Here is a 20,364-nt window from a genome sequence, read left to right on the forward strand (position 1 = left end):
ATCTTTATGAGATGCAAATCTAAATTTTTCTCAAATCAAAACTGATTTGCATCTTTCTTAAGATGCAAATCTTATTTTCTTAATACATGCAAATTGTTGAAATAAAGAAAGTGGTTGTGTATTATTGTGCTTGTGTTTATTTTAATTCATGATTGCATAAATTTGGACTATGAGTGAAACTTTCTTCTTTAAAAATATTTTTCAAACATATAACAAAACAAATCTGAATTTTTGCCATGAAAAATCACTTTTTAAAATATAACAAAACATATCTGAATTTTTATCATCAAAAACCACCTTTTTTTTATACTACAAAATAGATCTAATATTCTGACTAATCAAAATAATTTTTTAATCATTAAAACAAATCTGAATTAAATAAATAAAAATAAAAAAAAAAACAAACAAACAAACAAACAAAGAAGAGACTTCATTCATAAATAAATTTTTGTGATTTAATTTTTGTTTCACATGTTCAACATATCATTCATGACATGCTAAGAAAGTACATTGGTCACAAGAGTCTAGAAGAGCAGACTCTGTCTGGGTGAAATGTGTGCCTAGCACCTTCCCATTCCGTAACTTAGCCTCCGGATTTAGGTTTTTGGTTTAGTAGATCTAGCCTTGTCTTCATTTCTTTTGGGTAGAATGTAACTAGGAACAAAAGCCATGTATTTTGGTAGATTGTAACTAGGACCCAAAGCTATGTAACTTTTTAATGTAATTTTATTCAATCAATGAATGGAACTATTCATTCATGTATTTTGTAATTAGTATTTTTTTTTTGGTATAATGAAAAATAAGTGGCGACTCCATACCATTTACCCAAAAAGAGAGGTTCCTTAAAAGGTACCCGGATCTCTTTTTTAAGGGACGTTTTTGTTGAGGTCTCTCACAGATGTTGTTGGCCTAGCCTTCTTGGACTAGGAGATGTCTACTTTTCATGTTTGTGCTTAGATTCACATGTTTTTAGGCTCCTTGCCATGTTTATGCTTAGATCTACATGCCTTTGTGTTCTTTGCCATGTTTATGCTTAGATTTACATGTTAGTGCTTAGATCTATGTCCTTATGCTTAGATCTAGGTGTTTATGTGCTTTGTGCCATGTTTGTGCCTAGATCTAAATGTTTGTGCTTAGATATAGGTTGGTTGCTATGCCATGTGCTACTATAGCCCTTTTTGTCCTTTAATATCTCTCTTTCTTGCTTTTGGGCCTTTCCGGTGGGGTGTGGATCTAGATCCCGTGGTCTATGCCTACATCCGTGCACCTAGGCCTATATTAAAGGGTAAAGATCATTTCCTTCATGCATGTCGATGTTTGCTTACTTGCTTCTATGTTTTATCTCTAAGTTAGCCTCTCTAGATCTAGGCTTTGCCATGCCTTGTGCCCTCCATAGGTTTGTGCTTGTGTGGTTATATCCGTCCCTCCTAGATACCTGGCATATCTGTCAAGCTCTTTAGTTGATTTTTATCACAATCTCGACACCTCTCGAGATTGAGGTGGATCGATCGAGAAATCTCCTGTCTACTCGATAGCATCTTGACACCTCTCAATCGATCGAGATTTTATTGCATGCATTGTTTTTCACATGTTTTGCATCTTTCTATTATCTTGTCATCCATTGCACCTTGTTTCATTACATTCATGCATTTTTATGGATTCTTTGTACCCTCTTGATCATCTTTATGTTTCTCGGGTGAAGCTTTCTAGCTTCTTGTACCCTTTGTCAATCATGACAAAAAGGGGGAGAAATTGTGGAGAATATGTGGTTTCTTTTTTAAGATTCTACATGTTAAGGGGAGAAATACATGCCTCTGTAAGGGGGAGATGTGTTTCATCTTGTTAGGGAGAGTGCTTACCTCCTTCTTCTTGTACACCTGTCTTGTGACCATGTTTACATTCATTGTGCTTATCTTTGATATATATTTATATATATGATTATGTATGTCTTCTTCACCTACCTTTACATGTGTTGTTTCTTTTCTATCTTTATACATATGTTTCTTATTCTTGTATGCAATCTATTATTTAAGTTTCACACTAAGATGCCTTGATGAGTTTTGTTTAAAGTGTTTCAGAAATACAGGTTGTCAAAGTCTTCTTGCCATGAACTCTCTTCTTGCAAAGTTTTTCTAGAGTTTTTGTTAGGATAGATTTTATTGTATTCAACAAGTGAATATGAGTTGAGTGATTTATGACTTCTTTCATATTTCATTTGTTTGTTGTGGTTTTGTCATGGATTGCCAAAAGGGGAGATTGTTAAGGACATATTTTTTGAAATTGGCTAATTATTTGACAAAACATACTTTACTTGTATTTTGGTAGATCTAGGATGTGTTTAATACTTCAAGAAACATGTGTTCAAGTTTAGTATTAAAGCCATGAAGATTGGACCAAGAAACAAGTGAAAAAAAGTTGTTCACTAAAGCTAGACAGATAGCTCAATACCTGCGGACAAAGGTTTTTGTTGTGAGTTCATCTACGGGGATTGGAGAGTCTAGGGACAAAGGTTTTGTATTAGATCTGAAACTTCTCTTTTCTATAATAGAATGCTTTTTAGGAAGGTTTCCCCCCAGGTTTTTTTACTGTGAAACTAGTTTGTTTCATTGGTTTTCCTAGGTTATCATATCTTGTCTTATTTATTTTTCCACTACATGATTTTGACATGATATTGATGTTATTTTGTTTTAACAAGGTTTATTTATAATAAATCTAATTAACAACTTGGGTTTCAAACTTGTTAATTCTATCAACTGGAGTCTTAATTTTCCAACGATTTTAGTTTAAGAAAAACATGAAAAAAATTGCAAATTTGACTTTAGTTTAAGAAAAACATGAAAAAAAAATTGCAAATCTGATTTTAGTTTAAGAAAAACATGAGAAAAATTGCAGATCTGATTTTAGTTTAAGAAAAACATGAGAAAAATTACAAATCTGATTTTAGTTTCATAAAAACACAAAGAAAAATTGCAGATCTAAAATCCTAAGTGTGGGAGCTCGAAGACGGAGGAAGGGAACGTTAAGTTGTGGTTATTGTTATTTTGGTATCCTGAGTCCGAAGAAGGGGCCTAGCCGAGGAGAGTAGGAGAAGAGACAAAAGACTTCTGGGAGGTTAGGATGAAGAGGATAGGGTGTAGAGAGAGAATCATGGAAGATAGGGGAAGTTTCCAGTGGGAGTGAGTCTACTGCCTCCGCATTAAATAGTTGGCAACAACTTTATCAACTACATTGATGAGGAAGTGACTTGAACAGTCGAATTCATAGCTAACTAGCTCCTTCTACCATTAGCAGCAGAAGTTTGAGGGGACAAATGGCATGGTGAGAGCCTAGGTAGGTAGGGATGAGAGGCCAAGAAGCAAAAGACTGAAGAGTATATAAGGGAAGGAAACTTCCAGATAAAGGGGGGAACCAAGAAAGAAAGAAAAAAGAAGATAGGGAGATAGACATTTAAACAAGAACATTGAGAGAAGAGCATGAAATTCATTTTGTGTATTATTTGCCTCATCAGGCAAGCTTGTAATAAGCCTGTTACATACATTAATCCATGATCTTTAGTTTTTCTTCCCTATTTTTGTCCTTAAGCTAAGCCCTCCCTTTTTGTTTGATCCACTCTCTTACAAATATATTGATTTGGGCCTAGTTGAACTGTGCAAACATCATTGTTCTAAGTGGGTGTGGGTTTTTTGATATTTGAGTCCTTACAATTGGTGCCGCCTATGGGAACATCAAGGTGCTATGGGATTGTCCTGATTAGTTATGGCTAACGTAGGGCAAGATAAGGAGGAATTCATAGGTTCACAACAGGAAAACCAATTTGTCAACTTGGAGCAAAGGAGAGATAGGGAACATACATCGAGTGTTATGGTGCAGTCTTACCACACAAAATGTACAAAGAGGAATCCCTCAAGGACAAGGAGTCATGTTTCTCATGACCAAGAGATACGAAAATTACAACTAGAGATAGATCACCTACGTAGGAAACTACGGCATAGGGAGCGTGTTAGGAGGAGTCCTTCACCCCTATCAAATGGTGGATTAGGGGGAAGTAGGGATTGCTTATACCGCCATAGGTCTAGAACTCCATCCAGCGAATCCTTCTCAGTGTCTTCGTGCCAAGACAAGCTGGAAAAGGACAAGTACAAGTGCGAGAAAGGGTCATCTCACCTCGGCATGGGGAATGATGCGATGAGCAAAGCGCTCCTACAAATCTCCAAGTCACCCTTTGTTAGGAGAATCAATAAGGCCAGGCTTCCCCCATCAGTTTTCATAGCCTACTTTTACTACATACAATAGAAGGTCTGACCTTGTAGAGCATGTGAGCCATTTCAATCAAAAGATGGCAGTCCATTTTGGCAATAAAGCCTTCATGTGCAAGGTCTTCCCTTCTAGCCTCGGGCCTGTGACTATGAGGTGGTTTGATGCTCTAGAGGAGGGGTCAATAAGGTCCTTTGAGGAGTTGACAAGGGCATTCAGAGCAAAATTTGTCACATGTAGAGTCCCCAAGCTATTAGACTCTCTTTTTTCCATTGCTATGAGGGAGCGTGAGACTCTCAGGACCTACTCAGATAGATACTGGGAAACGTACAACGAAATAGATGAAGATTTTGAAGATATGGCAGTTAGAACATTTAAGGTGGGGCTCCCAACAGACCATGAATTGCGGAAGTCACTGACCATGAAGTTTGCCCTTAGCATGCGCCAACTCATGGATCGTATTGGTAAGTATATGATCGGTGCAAAACTGCAAGTGCACAATATTGTAGTTTTATAGTAAAGTGATGAGAAGTGTATTGTCCTCAGGGATTGGTAGCTTACTTTTGACAAATACCAAAATTATGCTAATCTCGATTTTATCTAGAGAAGTCACTAAGGTTTTTGTAATTGGAATTCAAAATAAAATCAATTTAAATAAAATATACGCAAAGGAAAAGAAAGATGTTGCTTGAAAATCAACTTAATGAGAAAGAAACTTCTAGGAAATCGATTTCACCTAATCCCTCACTATGCTTTACTCATCTAGCTAATTGAATTTAATTCTCTCTGTTTGTTAGCAATCTCCAAATTCTTCCAAAAGCCTCTTTCGACAGTCAATTGGAAACATTCTTGTTCATCAATTTACACAAGAGTATGCAATTTAATAAAGCAAGAAAGCATTAAGACCAACAATTTTAATACTACATAGGTTCATACAAGTCTTTCGATCTCTATATTTACCTATGCTGAAATATTCAAGATCTATCCTATAATTCCCTCTTTCGATAGCAAATCACAAGATCAAAATCATCTAATTAATGGCTAGTTAATTAGAAGCAATAAGCTCAGAATAAATCAGACAAACATGAAGAGAATTAATTCAAATTACCATAGAAAAGCAAGCATAGTTCGGAATTAGATTACATCGTTTTCCTAGAATAAAGAAAATTTAGTTCATGCTAAAAATTAAATTCAACATAAACGAATTCACCATCATTTTTTCTGAGGAGATTCGAAGGAAAATAAATGCTGAAAATATATCTCGTCTCAATCCTCCCAGTTCAGCCTCTATCTTTCAGTTTCAGCACCTCTGCCTTTCAATTTCAGCACTCTCTATTTTCTGTTTCAGCCCTCTGTCTTTCAGTTTCAGCACTCTCTCTTTTCTGTTTCAGCCCTCTGTCTTTTCTTTTTCAGCCCTTTTCTGCTTCAGCGCCTCTTTTCTTTTGTTCTCTCTGTTCAGCGCCTCTTTCTTTCTTTTCTGTTCAGCCCTTCCTTTTTCCGTTAAGTGCCTCTTTTCTTTCTCTTTTAGCACCTCCTTTCTTTGTTTTTCTTTTAGCCCTACGTTTTTAAAGGCCAACGCAAAACTTGTTGCAGCCCAAAAAGCCCAAAACGTTTTGCTTCAAAAGCCCCAACATGTTGCTCCTTTTAGTTCAGCCCCTCTTTTCTTTTGTGCATGCCTCCTTCTCTTTTTTTCTTGCCAACTTCTAAGGCCATAAAGAAATCTTCCTTTAGTTCCATTTATCCAAGACCCAATATTCTCTCTAGCTGCTTCACATCTCTTTTATTTGAGTAAATCTTTATTTTCTTCAAATCTGGAATAAAATTTAAATAACAAAAATCAAGTCTAAAATCAACAAAATAAATAAAATTATACTAAAGTTTAAAGTTGAGAAGTGATAAATTACACTGAATAATGCAAGTCATCAGTATAAGAGAGTAAAGGAAGATCAAGCCCAAGGGAAGGGCAAGGCTAAGGTCTTCCCTGAGAAGAGAGATCCTCAAGGAGGTGGATATCATAATAATTGTCTCAAGAGTGACTTCCCTAACCAGACGTCATCCTCAAGGGCTCAAGTAGTCAATTCTTTGTTCAAAGAGCCAATTTATAAGATATTGTAGAAGATAAAAGACAAGATTTACTTCAAGTGACCTAATAAGATGGGTGGGGATGTGTTCAAAAGGAACCAGAGCCTCTATTGTCATTATCATCAGGACAAAGGGCATACAACAGAGGAATGCAGGACTTTGCAAGATTACTTGAACCAACTGGTGAAGTTAGGGAAGTTGAACCAGTTCTTGCATCAGCCAACGGGTCAGTTCAGGCATTCATGAGCTGGGTATCAGAGGGATGGAGCTCCTCAGCAAGCATTGGGTACAATTAATGTGATTTTTACTAAGCCCAGGGGTGATGCTGGGACTTGTTCGAGGGTCATGTCCATGGTGATGGGTCTTGATTCAGAAAGTGGATGTCGAGCTCCTAAAAAAACCAAGATGGAAGCCACCCCACTTTGGGTTTTTCAAAGGAGGACAAGGAAGGAACATTCCAACCCCACGATGATGCCTTGATAGTAACTATTAGGATTGGTGGCTATGATGTCAAGAGGATCCCAGTTGATCAGGGTAGTGGAGCAGAGATTATGTATCCTAATTTGTATAAAGGGTTAAATCTAAAACCCGAGGATCTAGAAGGGTATGATTCACCGTTGATGGGCTTTAATGGGAGGATAGTAGTCCCTCAGGGAATGATAAGGTTACCTATACAAGTAGAAGATGAGGAGGTGCAAGTCAATTTCATTGTTGTGGAGGCCTATTCCCCTTACACAACTATCTTGGCTAGACCATGGCTTCATGCTATAGGAGCAATCTCATCAACCTTACACTTGAAAGTTAAGTACCCCACACAGGGAAGAATTTGGGAATTAGTAGAAAGTCAAGCAATGGCTAGGAAATTTCTGATAGCAACCATTACACGGCAACCTGTAGGTCAAGCCATGGCAGTAGAGGAGCAAATCTCATAGCAATCAAAGGGTCCCAAAGTAGGACTTAGTATCGAGTCTCAGGGGTTGTTGTCCGAGGAGTTGGAAAAGATTATGATTGGATAGGATGAAGAAAAGTTCTTTCAGGTGGGGTCTTAGTTGTCGTCCTTGGAAAAGGCAGCCCAAGTGAAGTTCTTGGAGGACAACATGGATGTGTTTGCCTGGAGTACCTATGATGTACCCGGGATTGACCCCGAGTTTATATGTCATTAGCTGAACGTGAATCTAGAGGCGACCCCATGAAGGCAGCCACCTTGGCATTCATCAAAAGTGCATGCTAGGGCAATAAGGGTAGAAGTAAATAATAAGCAAGTTAGGGCAATCAAAGAGGTCTTTTACCCCGAATGGTTGGCTAATACCGTTGTAGTAAAGAAGAAAAAAGGGAAGTGGCGTGTGTGCGTGAACTTCACATATTTGAATAAAGTTTTCCCGAAGGATCCTTTCCCCATTCCTTAGATTGATCAATTGGTGGATGCAACAGTTGGACATCCTCGGATAAGTTTCTTGGATTCTTTTCAAGGGTATCATCAGATACTTTTAGCATTGTCTGATCAGGAGAAAACTACTTTTCGGGCTCCTACTAGGAATTACCACTATTGTGTAGCGCGGATGTTTGAGTCACAAATTGGGAGGAACGTGGAGGCATACATCGATGATATAGTGATAAAGAGTAGGCAGATTAAAGAGCATTTAACAGCTCGGGAAAGTTTTTAGGCTACATGATAACGCACCGAGGAATTGAGGTCAATCCCGATCAGATTAAGGCCATTAATAGCTGGCATCCTCCTCGGAACCCCAAGGAAATGTAAAAGCTAACGGGGATGGTAGCAGCTTTGAATAGGTTCATCTTTCGGTCAGTAAATAGGTGTCGCCCATTTTTCCGGCTCCTCCATAAGTGGAAGGATTTTCAATGGACCGAAGAGTGTGTGATGGCCTTTGAGAAACTCAAGCAGTATTTGTCAAGCCCCTTAATCCTTTCTAGACCTGAGAAATAGGAAGTGTTGTATGCATATCTGGCAGTCACAGATTATGCTGTTAGTCTAGTCTTGGTCAAAAATGAGAATAGGGTCCAAAAACCTGTCTACTATGTCAGTAAGTCCTTGCAAAAGGCCAAGATATGCTACTTACCCCTGGAGAAGGCAATATTGGCCATTGTACACACCACCAGGAAGCTTCCTCATTATTTTCAGGCATAAACTGTGGTGGTACTCACCTAACTTCCCTTGTAGACCCTCTTACAAAAATCAAACTACATAGGCAGAATTACTAAGTCGGGAACCATGTTGGGTGCTTATGATGTCAAGTATATGCCTCGTACTACTATAAAGGGGTAGGTCCTAGCAGATTTTGTGGCTAAGTTTACTGATGGGGTAGAAGGTGAGGGAGAAGGAGCAGTTGGAATTATGACCATTTCGGCCTCTGATATTTCCCCCTGGGAAGTGTACACTAATGGTGTAGCTAACTAAAGAGGAGCAGGGATAGGGATTGTGTTGGTAACCCTTAAGAAGCTGGTAGTGGAGAAATCATCGCGGTTGGGTTTCCTAGCTACTAACAATGAGGCTGAGTATGAGGCTTTGTTAGTTGGGATGGCAACGGTTACTCAGTTGAGGGGCCAGGTCATAGAGCTGTACTCAGATTCCTGACTAGTGGTGGGCCAAGTCAATGGGGAATTTGAAGCTCGGGATGAGCGAATGCAAGGGTATCTTTCTAAAGTTAAATTAAATCGGGTCCATTTCAAGAGCTTTACTCTAAAGCAGATCCCAAGAGGACAGAACTCTCATGTAGACTCTTTAGCCATGCTGGCAACCTCTCTAGGGTTAAATCTACCTCGAGTTGTATTGTTGAAGATATGGCTAGTTCCACTCTTATGAGTAAGCCTTTGGTCAAGATGCATATCATCCAGGTTGGGCCAAGCTGGATGGACCCCTTAGTGACTTTTTTGAAGCAAAGTCTATTACCTGAGGACAAGGGGGAGGTAGAAAAAGTACGCAGGAAGGCTCCCTATTATTGGTTATCCGAAGAGTAGAAGTTGTACAAACATTCTTATACGGGACCATAAAGTCCTCACCCGAGGATATTGGTGGTTGAGCATGCAGAAAGCTTCTCTGGACTATGTGAGGAAGTGTGACCAGTGTCAAAGATATGCCCCAAACATTCATCAACCTGGGGGAGTCCTAAATCCACTTTCCAGCCCCTGGCCATTTGCCTAGTGGGGCTTAGACATAGTGGGACCATTTCCCCGAGCTAAAGGAAACCGAAGGTGGCTTCTCATTAGGACGAACTATTTTACCAAGTGGGTAGAAGCTAAGCCACTTGCTAACATCAAGGACATGGATGCTAAGAGGTTTATATGGAGGAATATCATCACCAGGTTTGGAGTCCTACACATGCTAATCTCAAATAATGGTCTTCAGTTTAATAGTAAAGTTTTTCAAAGATATTGTGGGGAATTGGGGATTAGGAACAGGTATTCTACCCCTACTTATCCTCAAGGGAATGGCCAGGTCGAGGCTACCAATAAGGTCATATTGTCTGGGTAGAAGAAAAAGTTAGATGATGCAAAGGGAAAATGGATGGATGAGTTACCCCATATGCTGTGGACTTATCGTACTACCCCCCGAAGATCAATAGAAGAAACTCCTTTTTCAATGACCTATGGGGCAGAAGTAGTAATCCCTCTTGAGTCCAGGTTCCTGACCCTAAGAACTAATCAGTTTGGCATTAAGAAGAATAACCGCTTGCTCTCGAACAGCTTGGATTTGGTTGAGGAAAGAAAAGAGGTGGTTGCAGTGAAAATGGCACATTATCAGTAGAGGCTTAAGCAAGGATATGAAAAAGGAGTGAAGTTGAGACCATTAGCTCCAGGAGAGCTAGTTTTGAGAAAGGTGGTGAGGATGGTGAAGAACCCAGCCTGGGGAAAATTGGGTCCCAACTGGGAAGGACCATACAAGATAACTTCGATGGCTAGTATTGGGGCTTATTATTTGGAAGACCTGGATGAAAATGTAATTCCATGTCCTTGGAATGTAAATAATTTACGGCGTTATTATTATTAATGATGTGAACTTCTTTGTTATTCATGTTTGATTTATTTGCGCTTTACTGTGGATGAAATTGGTTAGGAAATCATTTTTTGGAAAAAGTCTTTAAGTGTTAAACAAAACATTGGCCTTGTTCGACTCCTCGGGTCACAAGCCTTGGGTAAATTAACCTTTGTGTGGAAAGCCTTTAAGTGTTAAACAAAACCTCAACCTTGTTCGACTCCTCGGGTCACAAGCTTTGGGTAAATTAACCTTTCTGAAAGTTCAAATATGTGTATAAACACCCTTGAACATTTAGACCCCCAATATACAAATTACCAATACAAACTTTATATCAAACAATTAATGTGCGGAACATGAACAAAAGCTTAATACAGAATTGGTAAACAATCTAAGCCAATTAAAATCACATCCACAGCAGAAAATAAAAGGCAAAGATAAAGGGAAGGAAGATGCAAACACAAAGACAACACGCGATGTGTTATTGAAGAGGAAACCGAAGCCCTCGACGTAAAACCTCACCGCCGCCCTCCAAATGATAAACAATCCACTAGAAAATATAGTTGGGATACATGGACAGCAATAGGCCCTCCAAGCCCAATCTACCCAGTGCACCTAAGCCCTCCAAGCTTCTTACTCCAACGAGGTTGCGCCGAACCTTTTTCTTTTCTAGCTTCCCGGATTCCGCTACTAGACCGTAGCATCAACCAATGAAGATTGGTTCCTTCCTAACTGCTTCCCAGAAATCCAAACAGCCTTCTCACAGTAATGAAAATGGTGAGAGTAAGGTTTGGTAAGATGCCTCTCAAGGATTTGACAATGGAGAGGAAGAGAGTTAAGGAATTTGAAGAGACTCTAAGGTATAGATTGTTGGTGAATCAATCTTGTTTTTCTTTAGGGTTTCTCTCTCAAAATTCTCCCTAGAAGCTCTCTTACATTTGTGGGTAAAAGGGGTATTTATACTGGAGTGTAAGAGGAATGTGAAACGTCAGGTTTTACAAAACAGGGGTGGCTCGCGGCTTGACCTCGCGGCTTAACTAAGTCGCGAGATCCAGTCGCGAGATAACCGTGTGGCCAGTTGTCCTATTTTGTCCTGTAGTGCTCCAGCTAGCATGACTGTTCACCTTCTGGCATGCTTGGCACGTGTGCTGCGTTTGGCGGCTTGCAGCCGCGAGTCACCCGCGAGGCCAAGCCGCGAGTCTCTGTTTTCTTGCACACTCTTGAGCAAATTTCACTCTATCTCACTCACTACCCTTACATCAAACCCACCTAAATACAGGGTTACTAAATGCTGAAATACAAGCAAATTTGGCACGGAATAAAGCCAATTTCATAAATATATACTTTAGTAACTTCTTACTAAAGTGGTTAGGCCTAACACTCTAAATAACCAAACCCATTAAACTTATCTCAAGGGAATATTTTACATCTCTGTTAAAAGATTATGATTCCCATCTTGAGAGTATATGCTCCTTTAACATTAAATGTGGCTGCCCAACATACTGAGGTTTTGATCGTTACTTTAGATCTCACTCTTGATATATCAAAAAAATCTACACTTCATGATCAGGTTCATTATTCTCTTAGGATTAAGAGTTCATGTAAATAGAAGTCGTGAGATTTATTATTCACTTGAGAATCGTTAATAGAATAATAAATCTCACAGCAGCCCAGTTCAATATGTCTTAACACTTAAAACATATCAACATATCAACTAGAAGTCTCCACATCCATGATCAAAACAAATCATCTTAGTTGAAATGTTATAGTCTTCACAGATAAAATGCCCAATTTCATCATCGACTATGAACTAAAATTCAGAGTTTACAAAAAACTTGTGATTTATATCTTCTGTGACTAAATCACATAAATCACATAATATGCATCTCATGAACTATATTTTAATGTCTAAATATTCATGTTACCATTATTTTAGATAATAATAAAACAACTTTATTAATCACAACATAATGTCATACATAATGTCATACACAACATCATACAATAGGATTTAAAAGGCACATATCCTAACAAATACATGCGTAGACTTGTGCCTACATGTCTCCTCACATTTATTCTTATGTCAAAAAGCTCTACAAGCGTCAATCTCTAAAAATAGAAAGAGCTAAAAAAGCCTTGCTTCGAAAACTAGTTTGACTAGGAAAAGGTGGAGCAAAATATATTCAAAATGTATGATGTCAAAGCCAAAGGCTTATTCCTGAAAGAAATATAAAAAATTTCATGGCATCGTTGCTCAAAAATTAAGTTGTATCGACCAAAAAGTATGAAAAATGGAAGCCAAATGAAAAGCTTTCAAGCTACATACATAAATACATATACATACATGCATACATATATATATATATATATATATATATTCAAACTAAATAATAGATTAACGACAAAAAAATTAAAACTCATTTGCTTTTTTTTCTTTTTTTAGGTAGGTAGATAATGGGGGGAGGGAAATGTGTGGGGTTTAATCTGATATAAGGTACCACAAACTTTAATTAAGAGTCCTACACAAATATAGAGGATCCATAGTTCCAAATAACCCAAATAACAAAATGTCAAATCCTTGTCAGCAAAACAATTAAAAACAATAAGAATTCAATTTTCAACAAACATTCAGGAAACATTAATAGAAGAGAACATTTTGAATAATCAGAAACTACAACTGGAAAAGAACTATACATGCAGTTATAAACTTCTTTTTGAAGAACAAAAAAGCAAGCCTTATACATGCCAATCAGATTTTAGATTGTTGTCATGCCAATGTGTTTAGCTGCTAAAAAAAATATTCTAAATATAATTTTAATTCCTACAATAAAACAGAGCTGCAAAACACTATATTTACTTGAGAAGCAGCAATAACTATGGATTTAAAAATCAAACAAACAAAACAGAAATTTTCTATAGAAAGCCATAATAGCTTCAACATTGATGATCATTCCCCTTTTTCTTTTTTCTTTTTTCTTTTTTTCTTTTTCCCTTGAAATACCATAGGTTGCCATGCAAAAATGAATGAAAACTCAAGATATTTTTTACTATTATCAATACCCCTACAAAATTGTTGTTGGTACTGTATAATACATGCTATCCTCACATTTGAGAAATACTTATTTTTATGTTAAATAAATATTAAAATTATTTAGTTTACTTGAAGGTACTATGACTTGAAAATGATAATAAAAAAAATTATGCTAGGTGAATGCAATTCATATATAGTTAAATCCATTACTATAAAAGTTCTCTTACATCTACTTTGATAAGTACTAATAATATAAGAATTGAATATTTGGTTGTGAAAGGAATGTATGCAACTATATATAAGTTTTTTGAGCTCATTGAGCATAAACGTATAGGGGCTCTTTCTATCAAAACAAACTAAATGTTTCTTATTCATATTTATGAGATCAAAGCTTTAGAAACTCATCATATTTCCTATCATGCATGGGCCAGAACACAATTTCAAAAAATCATACACTTGAAACTGGCCCTTGCTATAATAAAAACTTAATAGTGAAAGAACAATAGAAACATCAAATTTAATATTTAGTATTAAATTCTACAATGGCAAAGGAGAAAATCCTAAAATTAAATTAAAAATATCACTAACTATTCCTTAAAGAGCCCAGGTAGAATTTGATCTTCTATTGTGCTTCCCCGAGTTCAAAATAATAGAGAGGAAAGAGGATTAGGAATTGAAATCCCTAATTGAAGAAAATTGGAAAAGAGATTAGTAGTACCTTACTTTGACGAAATTTGAGACTCTAACATCGACGATAGTAGAACACACAAAGAAATTTGTGATAATAAAAAATAAAAAAATAAAAAAATAAAAAAACCTAAAATTGAATAAAACTTTCCCAAGAAACAAACAAAGGCTTACATAGAACAAAACCCACATATCACATTTTGAACAATCTCTCAAAAAGAAATTAAAAAATTGTCCCAAAAAAGAAAAGGGAAAACTAGGCTACTTATGTAGATAATAAGAGTGTTCATGCCACTGTTGTGTTTGGGTGTGAAAGCAAGGGTCAGAGTCAACGAGATCGAAGGTTTAGGTCCGTTGGTCATTGTTGTTGTTAGAGGGAGAGACGAAGAGAGATGGGGAATTAGAAAAATAAACAAAGAATTTGAAAGAAAAAAAAAAAAAAAGAGGTGGAAAATTGTGATGGGGCTGCATTAAGAAGAAGGAGATGGAAGAAAGAGAGTTGATCGGCAGTTTTAGTTTTTTTTTTTTTTTTTTTTTTTTTTTTTTTTTTTTGGTGAGAGATCTTAGAGAGTTTTTGGGTTTTGTTTTTGGGGGAGACATTGAGTTTGCATTTACGTTTGAGAATGACTGAGGAAACATAGCTGGTCCTTTCATTAGGTGTTCGTTATGTAGTTAAAAAAATAAAAGCTAAATAATTTTGTTTTAAAAAAATAATAATGACGTGGCAAGCTCTTGAGATGTCAACAAAAAGTCAAAGGTTTTGGTTATATATATATATATATATATATATATAATTTGTTCCCAAATAGACATTAATGGTAAAATATATACCTCAAACTTACCCCTACCAATCATGCCCTACTATGTCACATAGATTTTCCCTACCTTAAGGAAGAGATGGAGCCGGGATGAGAAACCCTTGATTTGATCCCCACTTTGCCCTATTTGCCAACCCTACCAAAAAATCCCATTGATTTCTAAACCACCAATCACTAGTCTCCCTTCAATGGGTTTTATTACACAAAATTCTACAAGAATGTTGAGACACGGCTAGATTCAATCTCAATAACAATAGTTGTCAAAACTAATTTTTCTTTTTTTAGAGCCATAAGAGCATTAGAGCATTCACATTCGAGGATGTAAAAAAAAAAAAAAATAATAATAATAATAAATAAAAATAAAAATAAAAACATATTTTACATCCACAAATACTACTTTATCTATTTTACCAACCCATTTTACAAGACTTCCAACATCTCAGTTTTTATTTTTACATACACTCCAATAAAATAATATAAACTACACAATCAAATAATATAAAATAAAAAATTTATGTCTCTCTCTCTCTCTCTCTCTCTCTCTCTTTCTCTCTCTCTCCAATAAACCCACACAACCACCTTCCACCAAAACTCAGCCATAACCACCACTAAAAATCCGAACAACAACAATCAAAACCAACCAACAACCACCACAACAACAATCAAACCCAACCACCTTCACCATAGTCAATACCCATCCCAAAATCAAACCCCATAGCAAAAAATAAAATAAAAATAAAAATCAACCACTGTAGCCACCACCCCCATAGCCCATCAGCACCACCTAGAATCCACACCACCACCACCACCATCAACAACCAACAAAATCACATATCCATACCCATAAACCAAAAAAAAAACAAAAAAAACAAAAAACAAATTCGAAACCTAAACCAGAAACACTACCTAACCACTCCCACCACCACCACCGCAACTCATTACCACAAAAATAGACTCACCATCACCATCCATCACAAACATCAACAACCACCAAAACCCACATGTTGTCATCGATCAAAACCCACCACCACTGTGATAAAAACCTACCACGATACCCATAACCATAATTGATCAAAACCTACCACCACTGCCTATCTACCACCTTTCCAACACTAATTCAACCACTGAGGTCCTAGAGAGAGAGAGAGAGAGAGAGAAGGGGGACGAGATAGTGAGAGGAGAGGAGAGAAAGGGAGAGTCTGAGAGTGAGAGAGAGAGAATAAATTAATATAATTTATGTTTATAACCTATGAAAAATAGGTTGTATATACACAAACTTACTATTCATGGTTGCTAAAATGTTTTAAGCAACACACACCCGAATAAAGCTCAATTTGAGCAGGTGGGTTGCTAAAATAGCAATTTTGGGGGTTTTACTATCTCACCCATTATGTTGGAGAACATTTTCATGTCTTTCTTTTTGGCAAGATTCAACATTAAAGACGTATACAAAGTTACAAACCCAGATCAACTCTCTCTCTCTCTCTCTCTCTGCCTCTTTTTCTTTCTCTCTTTCACGCAGACACTCCCTCAGACTTTTCCCTTTTCTCTCTCATCCCTCTCTTCCAATAAGTGGTAGTGGGTTTTAGATTGAGTTTGTTGATCGGTGGTAGGGTTGATTTTTAGATCGGTGTTGGTGTGAATGCCAGGTTTGGTTGTCTTGATGGTGGTGCTTGGGTGGCTATTTCAATTTTAGTTGGTTTGATTTGGGTTTGGGTGATGGTTGTGTTGTTGATGGAGGAGATTGTGGTTATGGCAAATGGGTTGCTGATTCTGATGGTGATGGTTGTGATGGTGGGTTTCTATTGCGATTTGTGGGTTTGACTATTGATTTTGCCATGAGTTCAAGCAGATGAAGAGAGAGAAAGAGATGGGCTGGGTTATCTATGAAGGATTGTGGTGATTGTTGTGGTGCCAATTGTAGCTGTTGGTGGTGGTTTTGGGTTTTGGTTTGGCGGTGGGTGGTTGAAAGAGAGATAGAGACAAATTAGAGAGATGAAAGAGGGGAAATGGGAGATTTTTGTAAAGTGGGATGGTGTAATAGATAAAATAAGTTTTAGATGGTAAAATAAGAACTTTTATACAAACTAGGATGCTAATGCTCTAAGCATTGTCTTAGCAATTTCTAGAAAATTCCAAAATAAGCCCAAAATCCCATATCACATTCATAGGTAAAGTGTAATTAATTCCAAGAAACAATACTATCTCACCCATTATGTTAGAGAACATTTTCATGTCTTTATTTTTAGCAAGATTTAACATTAAAGACTTATATTTTATAATCATGGAATTGGTAAATGTTAGATAAATTTGTATGAAGTTTTGGGAATTACAATAAACTCCATTTAGATTTATTTTCATGAATAGAAAGTCAAATCTGAACCCAAAAACAGTTTTCAAGATACTGTGGTTAACTTCAAAAGAAAAACAAAAAACCAACAAACAAACAAAGAAACAAAGAAAGACGTGATTAACAAAGGCAATTCTCAAAACACTTACATTGTTTTAATCGGTGGGAGATTGACAAATAGAGGGAGTTTGAAAAATACATATATGGCCAAAAGGAGAATGGAAGAATTGACAAAGACCTCGAAGTATGTGACTGATTTGTAAAGCTCCATAATTAGATCAAACTTGCTATGTTTGGCAAAAATAAGGAGGAGCGAACGGAAAGGAAAGAGATGAATAGAGGGGAAAGAAAATAGGAGAAATGATAACATTTTTTATTTTTCTTTTACTTGTTTTGTTTATAAGGTAGAAATGGAAGGAAATATACATTATTGATGGGTCTCACCATGAGAACTCTTTCTCTCTCTCTCTCTCTTCGAAAAGAATATGGTGGCAGTGGGCTATGGAGGAAAATGAATCCCTCAATTTTCTTTTCCTTCACCCCGATTCACTCTAACCAAACAAAAGAATTTATTTCTCCTCCTTTTCTTTTCTTGCCTAATACTTCAAACCAAACGTAGCCTTAAAGTTATCTTTATTACAAATGATAGAGGATGAGAGGAGGTGACAACCCATGGTTATCTACTAAATATGACTATAATAACTCCTCTATCAACTAAGGTATCAACCGATAAATCAATGCCTGAGTGGTTTACACAAATTGGAGGCGACACACTCTCCTAAGTGAATTGAGTCGTAACTTGATCTCAATTTCATCCAAAGCACCAATGGCTCCTTGTAGTGGAAGACAATAGTCCTTTAGTCGAATCAATGTGATGTTATCACCCCAAAATGTTTAAACTATGGACTTACCTTATAACAAAATCCTAACCACTGGACCACAATTCTAGGTGGTTAGATCAAACTTAAAAAGCATATTTGTCTTTTATTCTACATAAAGTATGCTGATATATACATAAGATTGAGCCATTTGATCTTATCTTTCTATCAAATTAACCTATTTGACATCATTTTCCTATTCATTTAAATTCTTTACCCCCTTGAAATGGGTATTCATTCAATTAAGTCAAGTGACAGTTTTCACAACTATTGAAAAGTAAAGTTGTAACTGATGAATAATAAAAATTATGTTAATAATAAATTACGTAAAAGTAATGTAATAAAAATCATAACTTGCCAAGTTAGCAGTTAAAAAGATAAAAGCAATGTAAAAAGGTTGTCACATTCCTCGTACACCATAGGTACCTGAACCCTATAATGATTACTAAATAAATATTAGCATTGGCATGAAGAGAAATAAGAATGACATTTTTATTATGGGGTAAACCATTGTACACAGACTACTCACAAGATCCAAATGTTGACCTAATTTTAATGCTTTCTTAACAATCAAACAGAATATCAAAGCAAACTATAGTTGATTTTATGTAAAACTAGATATATAATTTAGAATCAAACATGATGGTGCCAACACCAGAGCATTGACCAGGGCATTGCATTCATTGTGATCTTATTTTGATTTCAGTCTCTATTTCTGACTTCAACATTTTAGTTATTTCATTTTTTGTATTAGTTGACTATAATTTGAAATTATGGCATCTACGATGATTGTAATTGGGCCTATTTGAGGCTGGCTCCCTAGTAATTTTGGGATAGTGCATTTTGAAAAGTAGAGAATATTTCAAATTTTATGTTATATGTTTGGTGGTGAAGCCAATGTTAGGATATGTGCCCTTTAAATCCTATTGTATGATGCTATGTATGACATTATGTATGATATTATATTGTGATTAATAAAGTTATTTTTATTATTATCTAAAATAATGATAACATGAATATTTGGACATTATCATATAGTCTATGAGATGCATAGTATGTGATTTATGTGATTTAGTCATAGAAAATATAAATCACAAGTTATTTGTAAACTCAGAATTTTAATTCGTAGTCGGTGATGAAATTGGACATTTCATCTGCGAAGACTATAACATATCAACTAAGATGATTTGTCTTGATTATGGAGTGGAGACTTCTAGTTGATATGTTGATATATTTTAAGTGTTAAGACATATTGAACTGAATTGTTGTGAGATTTATTATTCTACTAACGACTGTCAAATGAATAATAAATCTCACGACTTCTATTTACATGAACTCTTAATCCTAACAGAATAATGAACCTGATCATGAAGTGTAGGTTGCTTTGATATATCAAAAGTGAGATCTAAAATCATAATCAAAACCTTAGTATGTTGGGTAGCCACATTTAATGTTGAAGGGACATATATTCTCAAGATGAAATTCTTAATCTCTTAACAGAGATATAAAATATTCCATTGAGATAAATTTAATAGGTTTGGTTATTCAGAGTGTCAGGCCTAACTATTTTAGTAAGGAGTTACTAAAGTATATATTTATGAAATTGGATTTCATAAATATATGATGAATAATTTAAAAGATTAAACCGGATATTCAAGGATTAATATGTAGTAATCTCCAAAGTGGCAATCAACATTCATGGCTTTGTATTACTATGAATATTTTAATGAAAGGGTTGAATGGATAATAAAGTCTTGGGATATAATTTATTAATAAGGTCTAGAGTGCAATTATATTTATATAGTAGTATTAAATATAATTAATGGAAATTTTGGGCTTATCAAGAGTTGATAGAAATGTCCAAAACCCATTGGAGCTAGTGTCTTATTTGTCCATTTTGGTCCCACTCCAAACCACATACTAAAGTCCAATTGGAATAGCCCAAAAGGCCAACCCAATTAGATAATCAGTCATATATAAAGAGAGAAACATACAGAATTTTGTAATGTATGAAAATGGTCTGTATGTGAGTGTAAACCTCTCTCTCTCTTATTCTCCCTTGAGCACATACGTATAAACTGAACGAGAGACCATACTTCTTGAACATAAGTGGAATTGGAGTAAAGATTAAAAGTGTTTCCAAGTACTTTTAATATTTGGTTTGGAATTTCATTGCACCAAAGTACGCTCTCTTATTCTTAAATTTTGAAATTTACATAATACATATTATCAATTGCGAATGAAGTAGATCCGTTAATTTTCCGTTGCGCGTA

The sequence above is a fragment of the Quercus robur genome, chromosome 1 (genome assembly GCF_932294415.1).
Source record: "Quercus robur chromosome 1, dhQueRobu3.1, whole genome shotgun sequence".
Lineage (NCBI taxonomy): Eukaryota > Viridiplantae > Streptophyta > Magnoliopsida > Fagales > Fagaceae > Quercus > Quercus robur.